This window comes from Copadichromis virginalis, linkage group LG14, assembly GCF_057382275.1.
Source record: "Copadichromis virginalis isolate Kocher_CV1m ecotype Utaka linkage group LG14, C_Virginalis_male_GT1.1, whole genome shotgun sequence".
NCBI lineage: Eukaryota > Metazoa > Chordata > Actinopteri > Cichliformes > Cichlidae > Copadichromis > Copadichromis virginalis.
In genome coordinates this window covers 137,921-163,714 of record NC_140631.1, presented here as the reverse complement: position 1 = coordinate 163,714, position 25,794 = coordinate 137,921, and the positions used below count along the sequence as shown (strand labels likewise).

Sequence of the window (25,794 nt, the reverse complement as noted above, 5' to 3'; positions counted from 1 at the left end):
CACTTGTCAGCTGTGATGCTTAAGGCTTATATTATAAGTTGTTGTTGTTGTTTTTGTGTTGTCGGTATAAAGGAGACTTAAGGCAGCTTAGGGAGAAATGTATTTGTCAAACCGTTTTTGTTTGGGTAAGAAAGAGTAAGAAGAGGCGTTCTTTTTTGATAAATGGATTCACATATCAGTTGTATACTGATACTAGGTTTATCCATATGCAAAAGGCTCCAGGAAATACCGTACTCTTGTCAAAAGAGGTCAAAAAATGAAGCTAGTGAACAAATATTTTAATCCTGCATTCTTTCTATTGGCTAGAAGGGGCGACTCAACTGGTTATGGGAAAAGAAGTCTGATTACTTATCAGCCCTTCGCTTATAACAGCACCGCTGCGTTCTGAAACCTATTCTCTCCTATGACTTTACCCACGCAAGAACAGTTCCCTGCTGTGTTGAGCAGCGCTGGCTGTGGAGCACTCATGTGTTCCATGATGTGACATATGTTTGTGCCATCGATAAAAAGGCAGACTGACAGAAAGAAGGATGACCTCAAAAAGTGATATAGTCCAGACAGAGCTTACAAATGATGGGCCATTTGCTAAACCTGCAGCACACACTGCTTTCTATGTGAAAGAACCATTCTGTGAGAAAAACTCTACTGCTCATTTGATCTATGACCTCTGAAAAACAGTTCATGATTTCCATTACTATTCAATTATAAAAAAAAAAAAAAGTACATTCCCTGGGTTATACAGCACTGATATGCAAAGCTTAATTGTATATCTGTAACTCTAGAACTGCAGTATTTATAGTTTTCTTAGTTTAATATTTCAATTTCATATTCTTCTTCTAAGTATAAAATCCCTTTTGTTATATTTGTCTCGTTAATTTAACTGAAATACACTGAAAATTGCTCACAAATTAAGGTTTATGTGTCAATACAAATGCAGGTTTTATTGCTGGGAGCTTCCCGTGATGCACTGACTATTTCTTCTTCCATGACACTAATGTTTTGTCTTTGCTTCATCATTTATGTACTGTACTGTATCCCCAGTTTTCCAGCGAGGGCTGCGTACATTTTGATTGCATTAACGTTTTTATCCAGCCTTTATGTGCAAGCTTGAGCTGCAAAATTCAAATGTAGTTACTGACAGGCCAAAGTGCAACAGGGAAGAGATTAAATGGGATCAAAGGGAGTGGCATTATAAATTCCTTCCTTCCTGAGATTCAAATCCTCCAATCAAAACGGTGCCAGCAATGCAAAGACAGATTTCTTTAAAAGATTGGACACAATAACAAAGTCAGTCGTTTATTTATTAAAGCACTGTTAATAATTTTAGTTGCTGCTATTTCAAATAAATGTTTGGTACAACAAATTTCTCCGTGTTCTGTCTCAGGCTTTATTCGGGCCCTGGTACTAGAGCTATGGTCTGTTCTTGAGTGCAGCAGTGACGACATCAGAGTGGTCCGTCCCAAACCAACTCCCATTGACCCCACAGATAGGAGTTGCATTAAGGTATTGTATGTATGTGCGTGCGTGTGTGTGTGAGAGAGAGAGGGAGAAGGAGAAACTTCCTGGAGCCCACAATGCCCCAATTTTTAGATATCTACATAATAGTACAGACACAGATCTCTTAGAAGTTTTGCTTTTCCATCATGTTTTTAGCTCACTGGTTACAAAGGTGTTTAAATTGATTAAAATTAAATTGATTCCAATTATTATTAACCCAGGACTCAGAATAGTGGTCCATGTGTTGCTGTGATACCAGCAGCCATGTAGAAAATTCACTTGTGAATATTCATATTTAAGAAACTGGCAATAGTGATTTTGTTAACAAGAAAGGCTTTTTGCTGATTGGTTTATGGGTGTCTGGGCAAATAAGCCTTACTTTCATAAGACTGCATTTTTAGTTATGTTTTTGGCAGAATTTCTCTCAGGAAAGCTTCAACAAGCTCCAGCGTGAGCCTGTCTGTGTGTGTCTGATGCTTGGCCTCTGACAGCAGCCAAGTCATCTCTCTCAGAGAGACTAGCCAAGTGAATACGGACAGCCAGTGATGTGTAAACTGTGTCCTGCCACAGGCGACTTTAAAGTCTGCCTTATCAGTGGGTTATACATATATGCTGAGGTCAAAGGAAAACTAAATATACACACACCAGCACTTTGGTGAATTAACTCGAGTCTTTGCTTTAATCTGTGCTAAGTACAGTAGGAGGTTTGGTAGTACATATGAAGATAAGTTCACACATGCACAGAAACATCAGAAGACACATGAAAGTATAGATATTTCTATTTTAGAAAAAAAAATCCATCGTATCTTGTTTTTTTCTTTACGTTTCTTTGAAGCTGTTTAATATAATCTAAGTTGTAGCTCGTTTGTGCAAGTGTCTCTCTTTTTTTCCTTTGATGCTTTTGATGATATGTTTTCCCTGTTCTACCAGACCCAGTGAAAAATGCAGGGAGCTTTCCTGTAGTTTAATATTCTTCAGGCTGCAATAGGTTTCTGCTCAACCACTCTGCTCAGAATATATGTCTTATTCAGTTTTGAGAGTGTGGTAAACCATGTTTTATCTTTGCAATCATAAATTCTTTTTACATTTTGTTTTGCTTTGAATACTACAGATATTATTTGTCATATTATCGGTAGTGTTTGTAGTTGAATAGTGTTATATTATTATTATGTGTTAGGATTTGATCAATCCATGACGTGCACAAATGCATTCACAATGGTCTTTAAAAGCAAATACATTTTTTCTCTCTAACAGCTGCTGTATTTACTTTCCTCTTCAGTCCTTCCTGTACTTGGTCAACCTCCTCTCCTCTTCCCAGTCGGTGTGGCAACTGCTGGGCCGACAGTCTTTGGCCAACAAAAGCAAATACACCCTGAGGGAGATGCCAACCTCCATACCTGTAAGTGTTTTTCTTCTTCTTCTTTTCCACACACTGCAGTTTTTTTTTGTCATCCATCTGAGGGCATGTTTGCACTTTTTATTTGGCCTCCAAACACCACCCACCCATTTGTTTTACTTCAAACGCATTCAAATAAACCCTCTCACACTGAGACTGATATACGTTCTCCACCTTACCCATTGTAAATTTCCACACAGTTTTCGTTTTGCACCCTATCCGGTGCATTCTTGTTCAAAGCCTCTCATTTTACTCCACAGGATTTGATTGACAGACTGATTGCCGTGAATTCGGATGGGAAGATTCATTCTCTCTTCCACTACGAAGAGAGTCACACATTCGGCCTAAGGTGGGATTCATTATTTTTTTCATATTACTTAACATCAGTGGGGAAGTAGACGATATCAGATTATCACCTGGTGACTGCACACACACTTCAGCCTCTGGCAATAGGAGACTGGCATGGTGACGTAATCGGCCTTAAAATGCGGCCTTTAAGGCTGCAGACCCTGAATTGGGATACAGCCTCTGAATCGCTGCATCTTGTAGCTGTGTCGTCTTAAATTGGTCATGTGATTTTGACGCGCCGGCGCGTCCGGCAACCCCAGAGGTTTAACTTAATATTTAAGTGTCTCTTGGTTTTAGACTAGTTGTTTAGTCTAATTTGATGTTTTAAACCAGAAAAGGAAGAAGAGGGCTTAGAATTACAGGTAAGAACTGCTCAGTGGTATGTGATAAACTGTAAATGTAAAGCTTACAGGTCAGTCCTCATGTTTTTAAATCAGATTTTGAGTCTGTACATGGCACATTATGCTTTTGCATGTTGTGAAATGTGCTGCAAAACAAACTGAGGTAAACTAACTGGTTTACTGTGATGGATTTAAAGTGCGTGTGACTGGTGCGCAGTGGCTGTGGTGCTCACGGTCAGAGTTCAGTCACAAAGAGGGTAACAGAGATGAATTTAAAGTTAAGGTGATGGTGCTTAGATTCATTCACAGACTGAAACCTTCACACCAACTTTATCCTGTGTCTCTTAGTTTTAGACTAGTTGTTTAGTCTATTTTGATGTTTTAAACCATATCACAGGGTTTTTACTTCACCATTTACGGGGTTTTAACAAGCAAACAAAAGACAGATCGTGATGTTTGAAAATGTTTTGGAAATATTCTTTAAAGATTAGATGTAAAATACGCAGAGGATAAATTCAATTGGTTTATTAGTTTATTACATAAGTTGAAAAAAAGTTAAACAAGTAAATAAAGAAACAACGTAAAAGAAAAGTAAACAAAACAAATCGGTAAATAAAGGAAAATGGTAATAAGAAGGGGAAAAAAAAGAAAAGAGAAAACCCCAACAATCCCCTCTGAGCAAGCACTAGGCGACAGTGGGGAAGAAAAACTGCCTTTAAACGGGCAGAAACTTCCGGCAGAACCAGGCTCACGAGGGGCAGTCAACTGCCGGGACTGGTTGGGGTGAAAAAAGATGAAGGAGAGAGGGAAGAAGTGTTAGGAGAGAAGGGGAGAGGAGAGGTGAAAATTAAGATGGAACAGAGGTGGAGGGAGACGAGGTGACGTCAGCAGTAGAAAAAATAGAAAGAGTAGAAAAAGCAGGAGTGTCCCTCCTCCAGAAGAAGCGGAAACGTTTTTTCTTCTTTTCCATGAGCTTTTCCACGACCACTTTTTTCTCTAGGATGAGGGTTCTCAACTGATCGGTTGTTTCTTCAACTTCCTTCTCAAGTTTCTGGCATCTTTGCTCCATTTCTTTTAATAGATTGCACTTGTCTGTATTTTGCTGTTGTTTTTCCTTGTGCATCTTTTCTAACTGCTCATTTCTTCTTGTGATTTCTTGAAGCTTACGCTGCAGGTCTTCATTTATTTTCTCTTGTTGCTGCTTTTGTGCAAGCATTTCAGCGTTTTCACACTTCAAGTTGTCTGAGTTCAACAACATCTCATTAATGACCTCTGAGTGTTTTTTCGCCATTTCATTGATCCTACGCTGCATCTTTGAACGTCGTTTTTCCAATACTTCTCCTTCCAGTTCAGGTGTTCTGTCCTTCATTGTATTAATTTGTTCAGTTGTAGATTTCTTCTCTCCAAGTCCTGGAGAATACGTTTTTTTTCTTTTTCCTGTTGCTCTTTCTCTTGAAGAAGCTCTTTATTTTTGCACTCTGTTTCATCCAGCCTGACTGGATTTGGATTTATTGAAGAAGGACCACCAAAATCTTTGTTCTATTTGGTGTACATGTTAAGAGTTGCTGGACTAACAGTTGGTTTGATTTGCTTCAGAGAATCCTCAAAGTCTTTTATCTTAATGTTGCGCACCTCAGCAGCAGCTATAACACGGACTTGTTCTGGTGCCAACTCTCTTATTGGGCCAAGTGCAGCATCTTTGGCTAATGCTGTCAAATCGCTCCCTGAATATCCTTCAGTCACTTTTGCAAGACAGGACAGTTCGTCTTGGCTCAGTGGACTCCCGTGCGTTCCCAAAAGATTTTTCAGCAGCGTAAATCTTGTCTTCTCATCGGGTAAGGTCACATATACTCTTTTTGCAAAGCGCCTTAATATTGCTTCATCGAGCTCCTGGGGCCTGTTCGTTGCTCCCATTACAAGTACTCTGTCATCCTTTCCTGACTGCAACCCGTCAAACTCAATGAGGAACTCAGTTTTTAAACGGCGAGAGGCGTCGTGCTCCCCCTCCCTCCTTTGACAGAGCAAGCCGTCCACTTCATCGATGAAGATTACTGAGGGCTGTCTCTCTCTTGCAACTGCAAAGAGTGCTCGTACGAGCTTCTCGCCTTCTCCCACATATTTGGAGGTCAAACTAGCAGCACTGATGTTGAAGAATGTTGCATTAGACTCTGCAGCAACTGCTTTGGCGAGCATGGTCTTCCCATTTCCTGGTGGGCCAAATAAAAGCAAGCCACGTGCAGGAGCTCTCAGACCAGTAAAGAGATCAGGTCTTAAGGCAGGAAGGATGACAATTTCTTGAAGTGCTTGCTTTGCCAGATCCTGCCCTGCGATGTCATCAAATGACACAGTCGCTCCACTGTATACAATTTCATTTGTAATTAAGCTGACCAGTTTACTGTCCACATTCTTTTTCATATCCCTCTTCGGGGGCTGTTTCACAGCTGCCGGTCTTCCATTCTGAGTTTTTCCCACCCGAGTGGTTTTCTTTGCATCAGTTATTCTTAATGGAGGTCTTACAGAAGTGGAGGGTCTGATGGTGGTGGAAACACCTGCGGGTTGACTTTTAGGAACTGACTTTGGCTTACTTGCAATTGTTTTGGTCGACATTTCTCTTGCGCGACTTCCCCCCTGTTCACAGTCATAACACGGTAAACTAGTCATAAACGAAAACGTTTAGGCTATTTATCGCATTTAAAGGTCTTTCTTTGGGACAACGTCACAGAACACAGAAACGTCACAGGGCTTTGGAGCGTGATGTTACAGAGGTTTACAAATACTTTCAAATATAGCTCTGGTCGAACGTTTGAAGGCTGCGAACAAACTGACTAAAACTTGCTGCTCCTGACCCCTATTTATAGAAAAACTTCAAAGGCTCAAAGGCATGTGCTTGTGACATCATCACATGTCCTTGTGACATCATCACATGTCCTTGTGACATCATCACTCTTCATGAATCAGATTGTCACATGACATTTTAGAATGGGGATGTTTTTTTTTAAACCGTTTTCAAATTTAACCCTCTGTGGTCCAGGGTATAATTGGCCGTTCTTGACTATTTTTGATTTTACCTCTATATTTCACCTTTAAAATATGTTTTTCTTGCCTTATTTGGCACCATTATTTTCAGCACAACCTCAAATATCTGAAATTTGAGTTATTGTTTTCATTTTGGTATACTATATTAGCACAGTTGATCTAAATTAATAACACAATAAATTGTGTGTGCATCTCCTGTTTTGTCATGGTTGTATGTCCCGGTTCGTGACAGGCTGCATGAGCTCATCTGGTGGGAGTGTAGTACTGTAGTATTTCAGGCATAAAAACGTGGTTTTCACAGACCTTGTCACAGGGTCTGAGTCTAAGATTCAAATTGTAAACACACAAACACTCAGGCTTGCTGCAAACCTTAGCTGATCCCCCGTGGGCTTAATTTACTGCCATTGTTTACGCACCATTGTAATTGCTTCTCTAGTTTGGCATTACACTTTAATTATGGAATGTAATTATATTTTGTCTATTTTTAGTTGTGGCATTGTGTTGTAATTAATGAAGGGCCTGCACACTCCAATATCAATTTACAATTTAAATTCTCCACAGCATGTTTAACTACATTATGTTGTGCCTTTCCAGAATCCCAGATTTACTTACACATCTCCCTTTATGATACATTAGTACTACATTTGACCTAAACCTTTTCCATCCTTTTTCCAAACTCTCATTCATTTTTTACCTGATAACCAAAAACTGTGATAGTGAAAGGCTGAAATATTTCTAGGGGTATGAGATTTCTGTGTGTTTTCTGTAGGTGAGCAGCTGCGAGAAGTTTGGCTACGGGGTGATGGTGACACAGGTGGCAGCAACTGCTCCGGGAGTTGTGGCTCTGCACAGTTCAGGTACTATTGCAGTTATTTGGACACAACAAACACTTGTCAGCTGTGATGCTTAAGGCTTATATTATAAGTTGTTGTTGTTGTTTTTGTGTTGTCGGTATAAAGGAGACTTAAGGCAGCTTAGGGAGAAATGTATTTGTCAAACCGTTTTTGTTTGGGTAAGAAAGAGTAAGAAGAGGCGTTCTTTTTTGATAAATGGATTCACATATCAGTTGTATACTGATACTAGGTTTATCCATATGCAAAAGGCTCCAGGAAATACCGTACTCTTGTCAAAAGAGGTCAAAAAATGAAGCTAGTGAACAAATATTTTAATCCTGCATTCTTTCTATTGGCTAGAAGGGGCGACTCAACTGGTTATGGGAAAAGAAGTCTGATTACTTATCAGCCCTTCGCTTATAACAGCACCGCTGCGTTCTGAAACCTATTCTCTCCTATGACTTTACCCACGCAAGAACAGTTCCCTGCTGTGTTGAGCAGCGCTGGCTGTGGAGCACTCATGTGTTCCATGATGTGACATATGTTTGTGCCATCGATAAAAAGGCAGACTGACAGAAAGAAGGATGACCTCAAAAAGTGATATAGTCCAGACAGAGCTTACAAATGATGGGCCATTTGCTAAACCTGCAGCACACACTGCTTTCTATTAAATACTGCACGTGCAAAGTATGTATAATATGTGCTTGTCCAATAGATATGCTGTCTTAGCAGCTATTTACAATGTTACATAAGAAACAAATGTGGGATCCAACCACCATGCTACTAAAGAGACACTGTGCGTTTCCCCTCCAAAGCAAACCCTCCACTTCAGTGATGGAGTCATGCAATTATTCTACTGGGGTGAAGACAGTTTAATTACAGCATCACTGCAATAACAGTATCCATCCAAAAAAAAAAAAAACATCAAATAAAATTTTAATTATTTCTAAATAAGAAATTCGTGATAAAACAGTTTTCCAATTAACCACTACATAACAGTAGTGTCTAGTTCTTATTTGGTAGGAAATGTCCACCAGTGCTGTAACGTTTTCAAAAATAATAGTAAAAGAAAAAAAGCATTTTGATGAAAAACTAAACCAGCGTGACCTACTGTACAAGTTTGTTTAGGCTGCTTTTGCAGCAGTGCTCTTTATAAAGTCTCCAGGGTGTGATAGTAATAAATCATCTGTGAATGAAACCTTTTACACGTTTAAAATCACTTTGTCTGCCATAGGCAAGAAATCTGTTCCTATAAATACACCGTTTAATTATGTGTTCGCATTGCAACTGCTGCTCTGCCAGAAGTGTAGGTAGAGCAAAGTCAACCTATACATTATACATATCCTCATATTTGAACATTCAATATCAATATATTTTCCACATATTGTGAATATAACGCTGAGTCCTGCCTGACAGCACATTCCCATGAGTGTGCAGAGAGGGAGAAACACGCAAACACCGTGACGAGACAAGAGCACGGGCAGTGTGATGTTACTTCACCTCTAGATGGCACTATTGCACAACCTACAACCTTCTGCATCGTTTCACTGGAATGGATGACAAGTACAGTGCAAAAACAATAACAGGAACAAACTGAGTCCGATATGATATACATATTTATGCCAAAAAAAAATGCCCGTTTGATCTTGTGTTTCCATGTAGGAACAGGGAAAAATGTCTATATTGTGTTGTCTGGTTCACCTCGGCAGAGTTCTATGGCTTTGGCAGGAGGGTTGAGAGGAAACAGAAAGGGCCTTTACCGCCTGCACCTGGCATGTTTGTGATGAAGCAGCTGCCTCTACTCCTGCTGAGCCTCCTCCCTGTACCTCTGAACCCGAGTGAGCAGAGAGCACCGACGGTCATGCACACACACAGATACTGTACACTTCAACAGACACTGGAGATACAAATGATGGGCCATTTGCTAAACCTGCAGCACACACTGCTTTCTATGTGAAAGAACCATTCTGTGAGAAAAACTCTACTGCTCATTTGATCTATGACCTCTGAAAAACAGTTCATGATTTCCATTACTATTCAATTATAAAAAAAAAAAAAGTACATTCCCTGGGTTATACAGCACTGATATGCAAAGCTTAATTGTATATCTGTAACTCTAGAACTGCAGTATTTATAGTTTTCTTAGTTTAATATTTCAATTTCATATTCTTCTTCTAAGTATAAAATCCCTTTTGTTATATTTGTCTCATTAATTTAACTGAAATACACTGAAAATTGCTCACAAATTAAGGTTTATGTGTCAATACAAATGCAGGTTTTATTGCTGGGAGCTTCCCGTGATGCACTGACTATTTCTTCTTCCATGACACTAATGTTTTGTCTTTGCTTCATCATTTATGTACTGTACTGTATCCCCAGTTTTCCAGCGAGGGCTGCGTACATTTTGATTGCATTAACGTTTTTATCCAGCCTTTATGTGCAAGCTTGAGCTGCAAAATTCAAATGTAGTTACTGACAGGCCAAAGTGCAACAGGGAAGAGATTAAATGGGATCAAAGGGAGTGGCATTATAAATTCCTTCCTTCCTGAGATTCAAATCCTCCAATCAAAACGGTGCCAGCAATGCAAAGACAGATTTCTTTAAAAGATTGGACACAATAACAAAGTCAGTCGTTTATTTATTAAAGCACTGTTAATAATTTTAGTTGCTGCTATTTCAAATAAATGTTTGGTACAACAAATTTCTCCGTGTTCTGTCTCAGGCTTTATTCGGGCCCTGGTACTAGAGCTATGGTCTGTTCTTGAGTGCAGCAGTGACGACATCAGAGTGGTCCGTCCCAAACCAACTCCCATTGACCCCACAGATAGGAGTTGCATTAAGGTATTGTATGTATGTGCGTGCGTGTGTGTGTGAGAGAGAGGGAGAAGGAGAAACTTCCTGGAGCCCACAATGCCCCAATTTTTAGATATCTACATAATAGTACAGACACAGATCTCTTAGAAGTTTTGCTTTTCCATCATGTTTTTAGCTCACTGGTTACAAAGGTGTTTAAATTGATTAAAATTAAATTGATTCCAATTATTATTAACCCAGGACTCAGAATAGTGGTCCATGTGTTGCTGTGATACCAGCAGCCATGTAGAAAATTCACTTGTGAATATTCATATTTAAGAAACTGGCAATAGTGATTTTGTTAACAAGAAAGGCTTTTTGCTGATTGGTTTATGGGTGTCTGGGCAAATAAGCCTTACTTTCATAAGACTGCATTTTTAGTTATGTTTTTGGCAGAATTTCTCTCAGGAAAGCTTCAACAAGCTCCAGCGTGAGCCTGTCTGTGTGTGTCTGATGCTTGGCCTCTGACAGCAGCCAAGTCATCTCTCTCAGAGAGACTAGCCAAGTGAATACGGACAGCCAGTGATGTGTAAACTGTGTCCTGCCACAGGCGACTTTAAAGTCTGCCTTATCAGTGGGTTATACATATATGCTGAGGTCAAAGGAAAACTAAATATACACACACCAGCACTTTGGTGAATTAACTCGAGTCTTTGCTTTAATCTGTGCTAAGTACAGTAGGAGGTTTGGTAGTACATATGAAGATAAGTTCACACATGCACAGAAACATCAGAAGACACATGAAAGTATAGATATTTCTATTTTAGAAAAAAAAAATCCATCGTATCTTGTTTTTTTCTTTACGTTTCTTTGAAGCTGTTTAATATAATCTAAGTTGTAGCTCGTTTGTGCAAGTGTCTCTCTTTTTTTCCTTTGATGCTTTTGATGATATGTTTTCCCTGTTCTACCAGACCCAGTGAAAAATGCAGGGAGCTTTCCTGTAGTTTAATATTCTTCAGGCTGCAATAGGTTTCTGCTCAACCACTCTGCTCAGAATATATGTCTTATTCAGTTTTGAGAGTGTGGTAAACCATGTTTTATCTTTGCAATCATAAATTCTTTTTACATTTTGTTTTGCTTTGAATACTACAGATATTATTTGTCATATTATCGGTAGTGTTTGTAGTTGAATAGTGTTATATTATTATTATGTGTTAGGATTTGATCAATCCATGACGTGCACAAATGCATTCACAATGGTCTTTAAAAGCAAATACATTTTTTCTCTCTAACAGCTGCTGTATTTACTTTCCTCTTCAGTCCTTCCTGTACTTGGTCAACCTCCTCTCCTCTTCCCAGTCGGTGTGGCAACTGCTGGGCCGACAGTCTTTGGCCAACAAAAGCGAATACACCCTGAGGGAGATGCCAACCTCCATACCTGTAAGTGTTTTTCTTCTTCTTCTTTTCCACACACTGCAGTTTTTTTTTGTCATCCATCTGAGGGCATGTTTGCACTTTTTATTTGGCCTCCAAACACCACCCACCCATTTGTTTTACTTCAAACGCATTCAAATAAACCCTCTCACACTGAGACTGATATACGTTCTCCACCTTACCCATTGTAAATTTCCACACAGTTTTCGTTTTGCACCCTATCCGGTGCATTCTTGTTCAAAGCCTCTCATTTTACTCCACAGGATTTGATTGACAGACTGATTGCCGTGAATTCGGATGGGAAGATTCATTCTCTCTTCCACTACGAAGAGAGTCACACATTCGGCCTAAGGTGGGATTCATTATTTTTTTCATATTACTTAACATCAGTGGGGAAGTAGACGATATCAGATTATCACCTGGTGACTGCACACACACTTCAGCCTCTGGCAATAGGAGACTGGCATGGTGACGTAATCGGCCTTAAAATGCGGCCTTTAAGGCTGCAGACCCTGAATTGGGATACAGCCTCTGAATCGCTGCATCTTGTAGCTGTGTCGTCTTAAATTGGTCATGTGATTTTGACGCGCCGGCGCGTCCGGCAACCCCAGAGGTTTAACTTAATATTTAAGTGTCTCTTGGTTTTAGACTAGTTGTTTAGTCTAATTTGATGTTTTAAACCAGAAAAGGAAGAAGAGGGCTTAGAATTACAGGTAAGAACTGCTCAGTGGTATGTGATAAACTGTAAATGTAAAGCTTACAGGTCAGTCCTCATGTTTTTAAATCAGATTTTGAGTCTGTACATGGCACATTATGCTTTTGCATGTTGTGAAATGTGCTGCAAAACAAACTGAGGTAAACTAACTGGTTTACTGTGATGGATTTAAAGTGTGTGTGACTGGTGCGCAGTGGCTGTGGTGCTCACGGTCAGAGTTCAGTCACAAAGAGGGTAACAGAGATGAATTTAAAGTTAAGGTGATGGTGCTTAGATTCATTCACAGACTGAAACCTTCACACCAACTTTATCCTGTGTCTCTTAGTTTTAGACTAGTTGTTTAGTCTATTTTGATGTTTTAAACCATATCACAGGGTTTTTACTCCACCATTTACGGGGTTTTAACAAGCAAACAAAAGACAGATCGTGATGTTTGAAAATGTTTTGGAAATATTCTTTAAAGATTAGATGTAAAATACGCAGAGGATAAATTCAATTGGTTTATTAGTTTATTACATAAGTTGAAAAAAAGTTAAACAAGTAAATAAAGAAACAACGTAAAAGAAAAGTAAACAAAACAAATCGGTAAATAAAGGAAAATGGTAATAAGAAGGGAAAAAAAAAGAAAAGAGAAAACCCCAACAATCCCCTCTGAGCAAGCACTAGGCGACAGTGGGGAAGAAAAACTGCCTTTAAACGGGCAGAAACTTCCGGCAGAACCAGGCTCACGAGGGGCAGTCAACTGCCGGGACTGGTTGGGGTGAAAAAAGATGAAGGAGAGAGGGAAGAAGTGTTAGGAGAGAAGGGGAGAGGAGAGGTGAAAATTAAGATGGAACAGAGGTGGAGGGAGACGAGGTGACGTCAGCAGTAGAAAAAATAGAAAAAGTAGAAAAAGCAGGAGTGTCCCTCCTCCAGAAGAAGCGGAAACGTTTTTTCTTCTTTTCCATGAGCTTTTCCACGACCACTTTTTTCTCTAGGATGAGGGTTCTCAACTGATCGGTTGTTTCTTCAACTTCCTTCTCAAGTTTCTGGCATCTTTGCTCCATTTCTTTTAATAGATTGCACTTGTCTGTATTTTGCTGTTGTTTTTCCTTGTGCATCTTTTCTAACTGCTCATTTCTTCTTGTGATTTCTTGAAGCTTACGCTGCAGGTCTTCATTTATTTTCTCTTGTTGCTGCTTTTGTGCAAGCATTTCAGCGTTTTCACACTTCAAGTTGTCTGAGTTCAACAACATCTCATTAATGACCTCTGAGTGTTTTTTCGCCATTTCATTGATCCTACGCTGCATCTTTGAACGTCGTTTTTCCAATACTTCTCCTTCCAGTTCAGGTGTTCTGTCCTTCATTGTATTAATTTGTTCAGTTGTAGATTTCTTCTCTCCAAGTCCTGGAGAATACTTTTTTTTTCTTTTTCCTGTTGCTCTTTCTCTTGAAGAAGCTCTTTATTTTTGCACTCTGTTTCATCCAGCCTGACTGGATTTGGATTTATTGAAGAAGGACCACCAAAATCTTTGTTCTATTTGGTGTACATGTTAAGAGTTGCTGGACTAACAGTTGGTTTGATTTGCTTCAGAGAATCCTCAAAGTCTTTCATCTTAATGTTGCGCACCTCAGCAGCAGCTATAACACGGACTTGTTCTGGTGCCAACTCTCTTATTGGGCCAAGTGCAGCATCTTTGGCTAATGCTGTCAAATCGCTCCCTGAATATCCTTCAGTCACTTTTGCAAGACAGGACAGTTCGTCTTGGCTCAGTGGACTCCCGTGCGTTCCCAAAAGATTTTTCAGCAGCGTAAATCTTGTCTTCTCATCGGGTAAGGTCACATATACTCTTTTTGCAAAGCGCCTTAATATTGCTTCATCGAGCTCCTGGGGCCTGTTCGTTGCTCCCATTACAAGTACTCTGTCATCCTTTCCTGACTGCAACCCGTCAAACTCAATGAGGAACTCAGTTTTTAAACGGCGAGAGGCGTCGTGCTCCCCCTCCCTCCTTTGACAGAGCAAGCCGTCCACTTCATCGATGAAGATTACTGAGGGCTGTCTCTCTCTTGCAACTGCAAAGAGTGCTCGTACGAGCTTCTCGCCTTCTCCCACATATTTGGAGGTCAAACTAGCAGCACTGATGTTGAAGAATGTTGCATTAGACTCTGCAGCAACTGCTTTGGCGAGCATGGTCTTCCCATTTCCTGGTGGGCCAAATAAAAGCAAGCCACGTGCAGGAGCTCTCAGACCAGTAAAGAGATCAGGTCTTAAGGCAGGAAGGATGACAATTTCTTGAAGTGCTTGCTTTGCCAGATCCTGCCCTGCGATGTCATCAAATGACACAGTCGCTCCACTGTATACAATTTCATTTGTAATTAAGCTGACCAGTTTACTGTCCACATTCTTTTTCATATCCCTCTTCGGGGGCTGTTTCACAGCTGCCGGTCTTCCATTCTGAGTTTTTCCCACCCGAGCGGTTTTCTTTGCATCAGTTATTCTTAATGGAGGTCTTACAGAAGTGGAGGGTCTGATGGTGGTGGAAACACCTGCGGGTTGACTTTTAGGAACTGACTTTGGCTTACTTGCAATTGTTTTGGTCGACATTTCTCTTGCGCGACTTCCCCCCTGTTCACAGTCATAACACGGTAAACTAGTCATAAACGAAAACGTTTAGGCTATTTATCGCATTTAAAGGTCTTTCTTTGGGACAACGTCACAGAACACAGAAACGTCACAGGGCTTTGGAGCGTGATGTTACAGAGGTTTACAAATACTTTCAAATATAGCTCTGGTCGAACGTTTGAAGGCTGCGAACAAACTGACTAAAACTTGCTGCTCCTGACCCCTATTTATAGAAAAACTTCAAAGGCTCAAAGGCATGTGCTTGTGACATCATCACATGTCCTTGTGACATCATCACATGTCCTTGTGACATCATCACTCTTCATGAATCAGATTGTCACATGACATTTTAGAATGGGGATGTTTTTTTTTAAACCGTTTTCAAATTTAACCCTCTGTGGTCCAGGGTATAATTGGCCGTTCTTGACTATTTTTGATTTTACCTCTATATTTCACCTTTAAAATATGTTTTTCTTGCCTTATTTGGCACCATTATTTTCAGCACAACCTCAAATATCTGAAATTTGAGTTATTGTTTTCATTTTGGTATACTATATTAGCACAGTTGATCTAAATTAATAACACAATAAATTGTGTGTGCATCTCCTGTTTTGTCATGGTTGTATGTCCCGGTTCGTGACAGGCTGCATGAGCTCATCTGGTGGGAGTGTAGTACTGTAGTATTTCAGGCATAAAAACGTGGTTTTCACAGACCTTGTCACAGGGTCTGAGTCTAAGATTCAAATTGTAAACACACAAACACTCAGGCTTGCTGCAAACCTTAGCTGATCCCCCGTGGGCTTAATTTACTGCCATTGTTTACGCACCATTGTAATTGCTTCTCTAGTTTGGCATTACACTTTAATTATGGAATGTAATTATATTTTGTCTATTTTTAGTTGTGGCATTGTGTTGTAATTAATGAAGGGCCTGCACACTCCAATATCAATTTACAATTTAAATTCTCCACAGCATGTTTAACTACATTATGTTGTGCCTTTCCAGAATCCCAGATTTACTTACACATCTCCCTTTATGATACATTAGTACTACATTTGACCTAAACCTTTTCCATCCTTTTTCCAAACTCTCATTCATTTTTTACCTGATAACCAAAAACTGTGATAGTGAAAGGCTGAAATATTTCTAGGGGTATGAGATTTCTGTGTGTTTTCTGTAGGTGAGCAGCTGCGAGAAGTTTGGCTACGGGGTGATGGTGACACAGGTGGCAGCAACTGCTCCGGGAGTTGTGGCTCTGCACAGTTCAGGTACTATTGCAGTTATTTGGACACAACAAACACTTGTCAGCTGTGATGCTTAAGGCTTATATTATAAGTTGTTGTTGTTGTTTTTGTGTTGTCGGTATAAAGGAGACTTAAGGCAGCTTAGGGAGAAATGTATTTGTCAAACCGTTTTTGTTTGGGTAAGAAAGAGTAAGAAGAGGCGTTCTTTTTTGATAAATGGATTCACATATCAGTTGTATACTGATACTAGGTTTATCCATATGCAAAAGGCTCCAGGAAATACCGTACTCTTGTCAAAAGAGGTCAAAAAATGAAGCTAGTGAACAAATATTTTAATCCTGCATTCTTTCTATTGGCTAGAAGGGGCGACTCAACTGGTTATGGGAAAAGAAGTCTGATTACTTATCAGCCCTTCGCTTATAACAGCACCGCTGCGTTCTGAAACCTATTCTCTCCTATGACTTTACCCACGCAAGAACAGTTCCCTGCTGTGTTGAGCAGCGCTGGCTGTGGAGCACTCATGTGTTCCATGATGTGACATATGTTTGTGCCATCGATAAAAAGGCAGACTGACAGAAAGAAGGATGACCTCAAAAAGTGATATAGTCCAGACAGAGCTTACAAATGATGGGCCATTTGCTAAACCTGCAGCACACACTGCTTTCTATGTGAAAGAACCATTCTGTGAGAAAAACTCTACTGCTCATTTGATCTATGACCTCTGAAAAACAGTTCATGATTTCCATTACTATTCAATTATATAAAAAAAGTACATTCCCTGGGTTATACAGCACTGATATGCAAAGCTTAATTGTATATCTGTAACTCTAGAACTGCAGTATTTATAGTTTTCTTAGTTTAATATTTCAATTTCATATTCTTCTTCTAAGTATAAAATCCCTTTTGTTATATTTGTCTCGTTAATTTAACTGAAATACACTGAAAATTGCTCACAAATTAAGGTTTATGTGTCAATACAAATGCAGGTTTTATTGCTGGGAGCTTCCCGTGATGCACTGACTATTTCTTCTTCCATGACACTAATGTTTTGTCTTTGCTTCATCATTTATGTACTGTACTGTATCCCCAGTTTTCCAGCGAGGGCTGCGTACATTTTGATTGCATTAACGTTTTTATCCAGCCTTTATGTGCAAGCTTGAGCTGCAAAATTCAAATGTAGTTACTGACAGGCCAAAGTGCAACAGGGAAGAGATTAAATGGGATCAAAGGGAGTGGCATTATAAATTCCTTCCTTCCTGAGATTCAAATCCTCCAATCAAAACGGTGCCAGCAATGCAAAGACAGATTTCTTTAAAAGATTGCACACAATAACAAAGTCAGTCGTTTATTTATTAAAGCACTGTTAATAATTTTAGTTGCTGCTATTTCAAATAAATGTTTGGTACAACAAATTTCTCCGTGTTCTGTCTCAGGCTTTATTCGGGCCCTGGTACTAGAGCTATGGTCTGTTCTTGAGTGCAGCAGTGACGACATCAGAGTGGTCCGTCCCAAACCAACTCCCATTGACCCCACAGATAGGAGTTGCATTAAGGTATTGTATGTATGTGCGTGCGTGTGTGTGTGAGAGAGAGGGAGAAGGAGAAACTTCCTGGAGCCCACAATGCCCCAATTTTTAGATATCTACATAATAGTACAGACACAGATCTCTTAGAAGTTTTGCTTTTCCATCATGTTTTTAGCTCACTGGTTACAAAGGTGTTTAAATTGATTAAAATTAAATTGATTCCAATTATTATTAACCCAGGACTCAGAATAGTGGTCCATGTGTTGCTGTGATACCAGCAGCCATGTAGAAAATTCACTTGTGAATATTCATATTTAAGAAACTGGCAATAGTGATTTTGTTAACAAGAAAGGCTTTTTGCTGATTGGTTTATGGGTGTCTGGGCAAATAAGCCTTACTTTCATAAGACTGCATTTTTAGTTATGTTTTTGGCAGAATTTCTCTCAGGAAAGCTTCAACAAGCTCCAGCGTGAGCCTGTCTGTGTGTGTCTGATGCTTGGCCTCTGACAGCAGCCAAGTCATCTCTCTCAGAGAGACTAGCCAAGTGAATACGGACAGCCAGTGATGTGTAAACTGTGTCCTGCCACAGGCGACTTTAAAGTCTGCCTTATCAGTGGGTTATACATATATGCTGAGGTCAAAGGAAAACTAAATATACACACACCAGCACTTTGGTGAATTAACTCGAGTCTTTGCTTTAATCTGTGCTAAGTACAGTAGGAGGTTTGGTAGTACATATGAAGATAAGTTCACACATGCACAGAAACATCAGAAGACACATGAAAGTATAGATATTTCTATTTTAGAAAAAAAAATCCATCGTATCTTGTTTTTTTCTTTACGTTTCTTTGAAGCTGTTTAATATAATCTAAGTTGTAGCTCGTTTGTGCAAGTGTCTCTCTTTTTTTCCTTTGATGCTTTTGATGATATGTTTTCCCTGTTCTACCAGACCCAGTGAAAAATGCAGGGAGCTTTCCTGTAGTTTAATATTCTTCAGGCTGCAATAGGTTTCTGCTCAACCACTCTGCTCAGAATATATGTCTTATTCAGTTTTGAGAGTGTGGTAAACCATGTTTTATCTTTGCAATCATAAATTCTTTTTACATTTTGTTTTGCTTTGAATACTACAGATATTATTTGTCATATTATCGGTAGTGTTTGTAGTTGAATAGTGTTATATTATTATTATGTGTTAGGATTTGATCAATCCATGACGTGCACAAATGCATTCACAATGGTCTTTAAAAGCAAATACATTTTTTCTCTCTAACAGCTGCTGTATTTACTTTCCTCTTCAGTCCTTCCTGTACTTGGTCAACCTCCTCTCCTCTTCCCAGTCGGTGTGGCAACTGCTGGGCCGACAGTCTTTGGCCAACAAAAGCGAATACACCCTGAGGGAGATGCCAACCTCCATACCTGTAAGTGTTTTTCTTCTTCTTCTTTTCCACACACTGCAGTTTTTTTTTGTCATCCATCTGAGGGCATGTTTGCACTTTTTATTTGGCCTCCAAACACCACCCACCCATTTGTTTTACTTCAAACGCATTCAAATAAACCCTCTCACACTGAGACTGATATACGTTCTCCACCTTACCCATTGTAAATTTCCACACAGTTTTCGTTTTGCACCCTATCCGGTGCATTCTTGTTCAAAGCCTCTCATTTTACTCCACAGGATTTGATTGACAGACTGATTGCCGTGAATTCGGATGGGAAGATTCATTCTCTCTTCCACTACGAAGAGAGTCACACATTCGGCCTAAGGTGGGATTCATTTTTTTTTTCATATTACTTAACATCAGTGGGGAAGTAGACGATATCAGATTATCACCTGGTGACTGCACACACACTTCAGCCTCTGGCAATAGGAGACTGGCATGGTGACGTAATCGGCCTTAAAATGCGGCCTTTAAGGCTGCAGACCCTGAATTGGGATACAGCCTCTGAATCGCTGCATCTTGTAGCTGTGTCGTCTTAAATTGGTCATGTGATTTTGACGCGCCGGCGCGTCCGGCAACCCCAGAGGTTTAACTTAATATTTAAGTGTCTCTTGGTTTTAGACTAGTTGTTTAGTCTAATTTGATGTTTTAAACCAGAAAAGGAAGAAGAGGGCTTAGAATTACAGGTAAGAACTGCTCAGTGGTATGTGATAAACTGTAAATGTAAAGCTTACAGGTCAGTCCTCATGTTTTTAAATCAGATTTTGAGTCTGTACATGGCACATTATGCTTTTGCATGTTGTGAAATGTGCTGCAAAACAAACTGAGGTAAACTAACTGGTTTACTGTGATGGATTTAAAGTGTGTGACTGGTGCGCAGTGGCTGTGGTGCTCACGGTCAGAGTTCAGTCACAAAGAGGGTAACAGAGATGAATTTAAAGTTAAGGTGATGGTGCTTAGATTCATTCACAGACTGAAACCTTCACACCAACTTTATCCTGTGTCTCTTAGTTTTAGACTAGTTGTTTAGTCTATTTTGATGTTTTAAACCATATCACAGGGTTTTTACTTCACCATTTACGGGGTTTTAACAAGCAAACAAAAGACAGATCGTGATGTTTGAAAATGTTTTGGAAATATTCTTTAAAGATTAGATGTAAAATACGCAGAGGATAAATTCAATTGGTTTATTAGTTTATTACATAAGTTGAAAAAAAGTTAAACAAGTAAATAAAGAAACAACGTAAAAGAAAAGTAAACAAAACAAATCGGTAAATAAAGGAAAATGGTAATAAGAAGGGGAAAAAAAAGAAAAGAGAAAACCCCAACAATCCCCTCTGAGCAAGCACTAGGCGACAGTGGGGAAGAAAAACTGCCTTTAAACGGGCAGAAACTTCCGGCAGAACCAGGCTCACGAGGGGCAGTCAACTGCCGGGACTGGTTGGGGTGAAAAAAGATGAAGGAGAGAGGGAAGAAGTGTTAGGAGAGAAGGGGAGAGGAGAGGTGAAAATTAAGATGGAACAGAGGTGGAGGGAGACGAGGTGACGTCAGCAGTAGAAAAAATAGAAAGAGTAGAAAAAGCAGGAGTGTCCCTCCTCCAGAAGAAGCGGAAACGTTTTTTCTTCTTTTCCATGAGCTTTTCCACGACCACTTTTTTCTCTAGGATGAGGGTTCTCAACTGATCGGTTGTTTCTTCAACTTCCTTCTCAAGTTTCTGGCATCTTTGCTCCATTTCTTTTAATAGATTGCACTTGTCTGTATTTTGCTGTTGTTTTTCCTTGTGCATCTTTTCTAACTGCTCATTTCTTCTTGTGATTTCTTGAAGCTTACGCTGCAGGTCTTCATTTATTTTCTCTTGTTGCTGCTTTTGTGCAAGCATTTCAGCGTTTTCACACTTCAAGTTGTCTGAGTTCAACAACATCTCATTAATGACCTCTGAGTGTTTTTTCGCCATTTCATTGATCCTACGCTGCATCTTTGAACGTCGTTTTTCCAATACTTCTCCTTCCAGTTCAGGTGTTCTGTCCTTCATTGTATTAATTTGTTCAGTTGTAGATTTCTTCTCTCCAAGTCCTGGAGAATACGTTTTTTTTCTTTTTCCTGTTGCTCTTTCTCTTGAAGAAGCTCTTTATTTTTGCACTCTGTTTCATCCAGCCTGACTGGATTTGGATTTATTGAAGAAGGACCACCAAAATCTTTGTTCTATTTGGTGTACATGTTAAGAGTTGCTGGACTAACAGTTGGTTTGATTTGCTTCAGAGAATCCTCAAAGTCTTTTATCTTAATGTTGCGCACCTCAGCAGCAGCTATAACACGGACTTGTTCTGGTGCCAACTCTCTTATTGGGCCAAGTGCAGCATCTTTGGCTAATGCTGTCAAATCGCTCCCTGAATATCCTTCAGTCACTTTTGCAAGACAGGACAGTTCGTCTTGGCTCAGTGGACTCCCGTGCGTTCCCAAAAGATTTTTCAGCAGCGTAAATCTTGTCTTCTCATCGGGTAAGGTCACATATACTCTTTTTGCAAAGCGCCTTAATATTGCTTCATCGAGCTCCTGGGGCCTGTTCGTTGCTCCCATTACAAGTACTCTGTCATCCTTTCCTGACTGCAACCCGTCAAACTCAATGAGGAACTCAGTTTTTAAACGGCGAGAGGCGTCGTGCTCCCCCTCCCTCCTTTGACAGAGCAAGCCGTCCACTTCATCGATGAAGATTACTGAGGGCTGTCTCTCTCTTGCAACTGCAAAGAGTGCTCGTACGAGCTTCTCGCCTTCTCCCACATATTTGGAGGTCAAACTAGCAGCACTGATGTTGAAGAATGTTGCATTAGACTCTGCAGCAACTGCTTTGGCGAGCATGGTCTTCCCATTTCCTGGTGGGCCAAATAAAAGCAAGCCACGTGCAGGAGCTCTCAGACCAGTAAAGAGATCAGGTCTTAAGGCAGGAAGGATGACAATTTCTTGAAGTGCTTGCTTTGCCAGATCCTGCCCTGCGATGTCATCAAATGACACAGTCGCTCCACTGTATACAATTTCATTTGTAATTAAGCTGACCAGTTTACTGTCCACATTCTTTTTCATATCCCTCTTCGGGGGCTGTTTCACAGCTGCCGGTCTTCCATTCTGAGTTTTTCCCACCCGAGCGGTTTTCTTTGCATCAGTTATTCTTAATGGAGGTCTTACAGAAGTGGAGGGTCTGATGGTGGTGGAAACACCTGCGGGTTGACTTTTAGGAACTGACTTTGGCTTACTTGCAATTGTTTTGGTCGACATTTCTCTTGCGCGACTTCCCCCCTGTTCACAGTCATAACACGGTAAACTAGTCATAAACGAAAACGTTTAGGCTATTTATCGCATTTAAAGGTCTTTCTTTGGGACAACGTCACAGAACACAGAAACGTCACAGGGCTTTGGAGCGTGATGTTACAGAGGTTTACAAATACTTTCAAATATAGCTCTGGTCGAACGTTTGAAGGCTGCGAACAAACTGACTAAAACTTGCTGCTCCTGACCCCTATTTATAGAAAAACTTCAAAGGCTCAAAGGCATGTGCTTGTGACATCATCACATGTCCTTGTGACATCATCACATGTCCTTGTGACATCATCACTCTTCATGAATCAGATTGTCACATGACATTTTAGAATGGGGATGTTTTTTTTTAAACCGTTTTCAAATTTAACCCTCTGTGGTCCAGGGTATAATTGGCCGTTCTTGACTATTTTTGATTTTACCTCTATATTTCACCTTTAAAATATGTTTTTCTTGCCTTATTTGGCACCATTATTTTCAGCACAACCTCAAATATCTGAAATTTGAGTTATTGTTTTCATTTTGGTATACTATATTAGCACAGTTGATCTAAATTAATAACACAATAAATTGTGTGTGCATCTCCTGTTTTGTCATGGTTGTATGTCCCGGTTCGTGACAGGCTGCATGAGCTCATCTGGTGGGAGTGTAGTACTGTAGTATTTCAGGCATAAAAACGTGGTTTTCACAGACCTTGTCACAGGGTCTGAGTCTAAGATTCAAATTGTAAACACACAAACACTCAGGCTTGCTGCAAACCTTAGCTGATCCCCCGTGGGCTTAATTTACTGCCATTGTTTACGCACCATTGTAATTGCTTCTCTAGTTTGGCATTACACTTTAATTATGGAATGTAATTATATTTTGTCTATTTTTAGTTGTGGCATTGTGTTGTAATTAATGAAGGGCCTGCACACTCCAATATCAATTTACAATTTAAATTCTCCACAGCATGTTTAACTACATTATGTTGTGCCTTTCCAGAATCCCAGATTTACTTACACATCTCCCTTTATGATACATTAGTACTACATTTGACCTAAACCTTTTCCATCCTTTTTCCAAACTCTCATTCATTTTTTACCTGATAACCAAAAACTGTGATAGTGAAAGGCTGAAATATTTCTAGGGGTATGAGATTTCTGTGTGTTTTCTGTAGGTGAGCAGCTGCGAGAAGTTTGGCTACGGGGTGATGGTGACACAGGTGGCAGCAACTGCTCCGGGAGTTGTGGCTCTGCACAGTTCAGGTACTATTGCAGTTATTTGGACACAACAAACACTTGTCAGCTGTGATGCTTAAGGCTTATATTATAAGTTGTTGTTGTTGTTTTTGTGTTGTCGGTATAAAGGAGACTTAAGGCAGCTTAGGGAGAAATGTATTTGTCAAACCGTTTTTGTTTGGGTAAGAAAGAGTAAGAAGAGGCGTTCTTTTTTGATAAATGGATTCACATATCAGTTGTATACTGATACTAGGTTTATCCATATGCAAAAGGCTCCAGGAAATACCGTACTCTTGTCAAAAGAGGTCAAAAAATGAAGCTAGTGAACAAATATTTTAATCCTGCATTCTTTCTATTGGCTAGAAGGGGCGACTCAACTGGTTATGGGAAAAGAAGTCTGATTACTTATCAGCCCTTCGCTTATAACAGCACCGCTGCGTTCTGAAACCTATTCTCTCCTATGACTTTACCCACGCAAGAACAGTTCCCTGCTGTGTTGAGCAGCGCTGGCTGTGGAGCACTCATGTGTTCCATGATGTGACATATGTTTGTGCCATCGATAAAAAGGCAGACTGACAGAAAGAAGGATGACCTCAAAAAGTGATATAGTCCAGACAGAGCTTACAAATGATGGGCCATTTGCTAAACCTGCAGCACACACTGCTTTCTATTAAATACTGCACGTGCAAAGTATGTATAATATGTGCTTGTCCAATAGATATGCTGTCTTAGCAGCTATTTACAATGTTACATAAGAAACAAATGTGGGATCCAACCACCATGCTACTAAAGAGACACTGTGCGTTTCCCCTCCAAAGCAAACCCTCCACTTCAGTGATGGAGTCATGCAATTATTCTACTGGGGTGAAGACAGTTTAATTACAGCATCACTGCAATAACAGTATCCATCCAAAAAAAAAAAAAACATCAAATAAAATTTTAATTATTTCTAAATAAGAAATTCGTGATAAAACAGTTTTCCAATTAACCACTACATAACAGTAGTGTCTAGTTCTTATTTGGTAGGAAATGTCCACCAGTGCTGTAACGTTTTCAAAAATAATAGTAAAAGAAAAAAAGCATTTTGATGAAAAACTAAACCAGCGTGACCTACTGTACAAGTTTGTTTAGGCTGCTTTTGCAGCAGTGCTCTTTATAAAGTCTCCAGGGTGTGATAGTAATAAATCATCTGTGAATGAAACCTTTTACACGTTTAAAATCACTTTGTCTGCCATAGGCAAGAAATCTGTTCCTATAAATACACCGTTTAATTATGTGTTCGCATTGCAACTGCTGCTCTGCCAGAAGTGTAGGTAGAGCAAAGTCAACCTATACATTATACATATCCTCATATTTGAACATTCAATATCAATATATTTTCCACATATTGTGAATATAACGCTGAGTCCTGCCTGACAGCACATTCCCATGAGTGTGCAGAGAGGGAGAAACACGCAAACACCGTGACGAGACAAGAGCACGGGCAGTGTGATGTTACTTCACCTCTAGATGGCACTATTGCACAACCTACAACCTTCTGCATCGTTTCACTGGAATGGATGACAAGTACAGTGCAAAAACAATAACAGGAACAAACTGAGTCCGATATGATATACATATTTATGCCAAAAAAAAATGCCCGTTTGATCTTGTGTTTCCATGTAGGAACAGGGAAAAATGTCTATATTGTGTTGTCTGGTTCACCTCGGCAGAGTTCTATGGCTTTGGCAGGAGGGTTGAGAGGAAACAGAAAGGGCCTTTACCGCCTGCACCTGGCATGTTTGTGATGAAGCAGCTGCCTCTACTCCTGCTGAGCCTCCTCCCTGTACCTCTGAACCCGAGTGAGCAGAGAGCACCGACGGTCATGCACACACACAGATACTGTACACTTCAACAGACACTGGAGATACAAATGATGGGCCATTTGCTAAACCTGCAGCACACACTGCTTTCTATGTGAAAGAACCATTCTGTGAGAAAAACTCTACTGCTCATTTGATCTATGACCTCTGAAAAACAGTTCATGATTTCCATTACTATTCAATTATAAAAAAAAAAAAGT

The 25,794-nt window shown here is 39.9% G+C and overlaps 3 pseudogenes; all 3 read right to left on the bottom strand.

The window, feature by feature from the left end:
• Positions 1-4,133: 4,133 nt before the first annotated feature.
• LOC146693131 (spastin pseudogene) lies at positions 4,134-6,451 on the bottom strand (annotated as a pseudogene).
• Positions 6,452-13,066: 6,615 nt separating this feature from the next.
• Positions 13,067-15,239, bottom strand: LOC146693130 (spastin pseudogene; annotated as a pseudogene).
• Positions 15,240-20,417: 5,178 nt separating this feature from the next.
• LOC146693129 (spastin pseudogene) lies at positions 20,418-22,735 on the bottom strand (annotated as a pseudogene).
• Between the last annotated feature and the right edge of the window lie 3,059 nt (positions 22,736-25,794).